Raw genomic sequence first — 5,585 nt, forward strand, 5'->3', positions numbered from 1 at the left:
CTTGCGATTTATTAGTTATTTGCATATCGTTTACATGAATTCATACAATATTGACTTTATCGAGTAGGGTTCAAATGAAGCGTCTTGATGTGTGGAATATGATTGTGAGGATGGAATATGTAAGCAATGAAGGTCAGGAGACCATGATGTCTTACACCCTATAGAAAAAATAAATAGGTACATATAAAGCAAAAAGTGATACCAAATAAATGATAATAAATAATCATGTGTACATTATTATGAAGAGAGAGGAAGACACATTCAAATAATATGTAGATTTTGAATAAAAGGCGATTGGGGGGGGGGGAGGTGCTGACAATCCTAAAGTAATTTAAATATTACGTGATGGTTCCCTACTGATAAAGACAATGATAACAGTAAGTGTGCAAGCGTAACCCTACTTTTACTTAGACTAGTTTGCTTCTCTCTGACCTCGCTCTAAAGCACTCCGTCTTCATGCCACAAGTGGCCCATCGGGACCATCCGACCGCCGTGTCATCCTCAATGAGGATGCGGATAGGAGGGGTGTGTGGTCAGCACACCGCTCTCCCGGTCGTTGTGATGGTTTTCTTTGACCGGAGCTGCTACTATTCGGTCGAGTAGCTCCTCAATTGGCATCACGAGGCTGAGTGCACCCCGAAAAATAGCAACAGCACATAGAGGCCTGGATGGTCACCCATCCAGGTGCCGCCCATGCCCGACAACGCTTAACTTCGGTGATCTCACGGGAACCGATGTATCCACTGTGGCAAGGCCGTTACCGACCTCGCTCTAAAGGGATAATTAATTCCTGAAGACTGCCTATTATTATCCTTATTAATTACACTACCTACCATATAACCACCGATTTTTGTACTTGCACTAATGAAGAGAGGACAAAAGTAATTTATGTAATTTTTTCTCATTCTTGTCCCCTGTCTGTGCCACGTCAACTGTTTGGAACAATTTACAAACTTCATCGAAACATTAATATTTTATCATGCAATGTTTAAGTCTCTGTGGTGTGGTTTGGTTACATGGAGACATAGTGCACATTACTTACACACCCGTTCCACATGAAATCTGATTAAATGATAGTTTAAATATAGAAGGACTTTATTTCTTTATCTTTACCGGGAATACCTACAAGATGTGGGAGTATACGGCGGGGACGAATAATTCGTAAGCAACTCTAAGTAGACCTGGAGATTTATTATAATGGTCAATAACCCACATGAAACACACGAACTGATATCAGACCAATGGTAAAATTACACAGCCCCTTACTTGCATAATAATGATGCTTAAATAAAATTCCAGGGGGAAATCAGCGTGAATGACTTCAGAGGGAAGGACGTGAAAATTGATAAGAGAAGAATTCTGCAACGATATTGAACTAATTACACGAAGCATAATGATTCAAAGACACTGTTCCTTCTCCACCACCACTGAGTCACACAGGTGAAAAAGACTGATCAAAAGAATGAGTGAAGTCGATGTCAGAGCCTTCCTACTAAATTTAATAAATTCCTTAACTACCATTACATTTGAAACCCATTATGCAAATTGAGGTTCACTCTGCGTAGAATCACTTATTCTACTCAGTAGGGAAGCCCGTACTCATAATATCTTTAGTCAATTCACATGTGTCGGTTGGGCTACTCACAAACATTCCTATGCTAGAAACAGAGAAACACCTACAAATCCCATGATCAAATTCATAAAAATTCGCATCAGAACTACGAGTTGATTTCTGAAGTCGATAACAGTGACTAGGCAGTTGCAAACTTAACCTTACTTCTACGTGAGGCTCACCACATGAAATTATCAGTGTGTTTATGTTGCAAAACGTTAATTTATATCAGCATTGTTATGCTCACAAATTGAAAACAAACACAACTTTTAAATAAATGCGGGAAGATCCCAGTTAAAAAAAGGCTCACCAGTGACGGTGGTACATGGTTGGTATTGATTTGGCCAAAGGACTAGCACTGATTCATAGAAAAACTTCACAATTCGAAATAATAAACATTCTCGAGCATTGAAGTGAAATTAATGAAGCTATTTCCTAACAGAAGTACCTGCCCTCACTAACCGAAATAGAAATCATATCAAAGCATGTTTAAAGGAACATGCACGCTTACTAGCTCGGCGACAGAAACCGGAGTGCCAATCAATAAACCCAACCAGTGGCCGTTGCCGCGAACACCTATTTTCTTAAGAGAGTGGGGAGGGATATCACAGCCAGCAGGTTCGCAGAAAAAAGTGGGAAACGTTCTCACACACGTAAAAGCAATTTTTTCCAGACCTCTCCGGAGACGATTATCAAGGTAGGAGCTGCACTTCCAGATCTGAACACATAAATACGTCCACACATTCATACTTGCAGAAATTATTCTTGGATATTGAGTGAATATCGAAAGATATATCGACCCATCTCCAATACCGCGGAAGGTAAATGGGAACGAAGAACAAAAGAAGTCCTGTACCAGCGGTATGGAAAGGCACACATCGGGTGGATATTGGGGCAGAAGAGGCTACAGTGGTTTGGCCACATCTCTCGAGTCAGTAGATCCCTCCCTAACCGTGTTCTCCGTTCCCAAACTGCTGGGAGACGTCCAAAGGGACGGCCGAGGACGCGATGGAAGGATCGGGAACTGGCCATACTCAAACAAGTGTAGCCGACAGCGGTAGAAAACGAGGCTGGGGACCGACAGCGATCGGCACTACGATCAGCACGTTTGACGTTAAGTATGCACAAGTGCCAGTTTGCGCAAACTCAGGTAAGCTATCTGGGGCACGTAATTAATGAGCGTGGCGTACAAAACGATCCTCTTCTTACAGACGCAGTTCAGAATTATCCAATACTACCAACAAATAAGCAGGTACAGTCGTTCATTGGCCTCCGTAATTATAATAGACGGATCGTGAAGGACTTTGCGAAAACGGCCGGACCCTTGAACAAACTAGGGAACAGGGCGACGAAATTCCATTAGTCGCAAGAGTACCAGCAGGCATTTGAAAAACTGAAAGAAATATTAGTTTCAGACCCAGTACTGGTTTCTCTGGATTTCAAGAAAGAGTTTATCCTTTCGTGCGATGCCTCAAATGAGGCAGTCAGTTGTGTTTTGGAACAGATGGCAGATGGTCAGGAACATCCGGTAGCTTACGCTTCAAGACAGTTAAACAATGCGGAGCGTAACTGCCCAACAACGAAGAAAGATATATTGGCGATCATATGTGCTATTACGTATTTTAGATGTTATCTGTATGGTAGGAAGTTTAACGTCGTGACAGACCATGCCTCATTGAAATGATTGCTTGGTTTGAAAGATCCATATACACTCCTGGAAATGGAAAAAAGAACACATTGACACCGGTGTGTCAGACCCACCATACTTGCTCCGGACACTGCGAGAGGGCTGTACAAGCAATGATCACACGCACGGCACAGCGGACACACCAGGAACCGCGGTGTTGGCCGTCGAATGGCGCTAGCTGCGCAGCATTTGTGCTCCGCCGCCGTCAGTGTCAGCCAGTTTGCCGTGGCATACGGAGCTCCATCGCAGTCTTTAACACTGGTAGCATGCCGCGACAGCGTGGACGTGAACCGTATGTGCAGTTGACGGACTTTGAGCGAGGACGTATAGTGGGCATGCGGGAGGCCGGGTGGACGTACCGCCGAATTGCTCAACACGTGGGGCGTGAGGTCTCCACAGTACATCGATGTTGTCGCCAGTGGTCGGCGGAAGGTGCACGTGCCCGTCGACCTGGGACCGGACCGCAGCGACGCACGGATGCACGCCAAGACCGTAGGATCCTACGCAGTGCCGTAGGGGACCGCACCGCCACTTCCCAGCAAATTAGGGACACTGTTGCTCCTGGGGTATCGGCGAGGACCATTCGCAACCGTCTCCATGAAGCTGGGCTACGGTCCCGCACACCGTTAGGCCGTCTTCCGCTCACGCCCCAACATCGTGCAGCCCGCCTCCAGTGGTGTCGCGACAGGCGTGAATGGAGGGACGAATGGAGACGTGTCGTCTTCAGCGATGAGAGTCGCTTCTGCCTTGGTGCCAATGATGGTCGTATGCGTGTTTGGCGCCGTGCAGGTGAGCGCCACAATCAGGACTGCATACGACCGAGGCACACAGGGCCAACACCCGGCATCATGGTGTGGGGAGCGATCTCCTACACTGGCCGTACACCACTGGTGATCGTCGAGGGGACACTGAATGGTGCACGGTACATCCAAACCGTCATCGAACCCATCGTTCTACCATTCCTAGACCGGCAAGGGAACTTGCTGTTCCACCAGGACAATGCACGTCCGCATGTATCCCGTGCCACCCAACGTGCTCTAGAAGGTGTAAGTCAACTACCCTGGCCAGCAAGATTTCCGGATCTGTCCCCCATTGAGCATGTTTGGGACTGGATGAAGCGTCGTCTCACGCGGTCTGCACGTCCAGCACGAACGCTGGTCCAACAGAGGCGCCAGGTGGAAATGGCATGGCAAGCCGTTCCACAGGACTACATCCAGCATCTCTACGATCGTCTCCATGGGAGAATAGCAGCCTGCATTGCTGCGAAAGGTGGATATACACTGTACTAGTGCCGACATTGTGCATGCTCTGTTGCCTGTGTCTATGTGCCTGTGGTTCTGTCAGTGTGATCATGTGATGTATCTGACCCCAGGAATGTGTCAATAAAGTTTCCCCTTCCTGGGACAATGATTTCACGGTGTTCTTATTTCAATTTCCAGGAATGTAGTATATTAACTCAGTGGGCACTTAAACTTAGTGAATTCGAGTTCGAGGTAATCCGTAAGCCAGGAAGATCGCACGTAAATGCAGATTCGTTAAGCCGCGGGGTAGCGATGACAAGTACGCTAGGAAAGACAGTTAACGAGTGGCAGCGGACAAGGTAAGGGATAAGGAGCAACAGGCATTTAAATTGCAGCCACATTTCGTTGCGCACGGGGGTTTGTTGTGTAGAAAGACGAGGTGTGGACCTCGCGTGGTGGTTCCAGAGGGTTCTCGGAAAGAAGTTTTACAGCAAGCTCACAACCATATGTTGTCAAATCATGAAAGGCAACGTGCTATGGGCAGACGTAGCAGAGCAGTTTTGATGGAGGAACAGGAAGTGTGTCGTGGAGCAGTACGTTAAGGACGGTGTGTCGGGCTTGCAGAGGGCTGAGATTACACACCTGAAAGTGACGTTACAAAGGTTACCAGAGACGTCCAGTCCATTTTCTGTGTTAAGGTTGGATGTCCTCGAGTCATTTATTAAAAAACCTGCAGGAAATAGGTACATTCTGATGATCATCGATCATTTTTCTCGATTTTTGGCAATGGTACCGATGCCGGACCAACGGCAGGTGTTATTAGACTACTGGACATTAAAGTCGGGGTTGCCTGAGATCATAATTAGGGACCAGGGCACGGATTTTGTCTCGGATTTAATGAAACAACCATACCGCATGTTGTGTATATGGAAGTTGCGCACAAGTCCGTTGGCATTGGCATTGGCGTTGATCCATGCGGCGCCATCATTGGGATCAGCAGAAGGCTAGCTGTGTGCCTTCCATGTAGTAAAGGCAATGACACACT

The 5,585-nt window shown here is 46.6% G+C and overlaps 1 pseudogene; it reads right to left on the minus strand.

Moving 5' to 3' along the window:
• Window positions 1–644: 644 nt before the first annotated feature.
• LOC124723142 lies at window positions 645–762 on the minus strand (annotated as a pseudogene).
• Window positions 763–5,585: the final 4,823 nt, after the last annotated feature.

The sequence above is a fragment of the Schistocerca piceifrons genome, chromosome 1 (assembly GCF_021461385.2).
Source record: "Schistocerca piceifrons isolate TAMUIC-IGC-003096 chromosome 1, iqSchPice1.1, whole genome shotgun sequence".
Lineage (NCBI taxonomy): Eukaryota > Metazoa > Arthropoda > Insecta > Orthoptera > Acrididae > Schistocerca > Schistocerca piceifrons.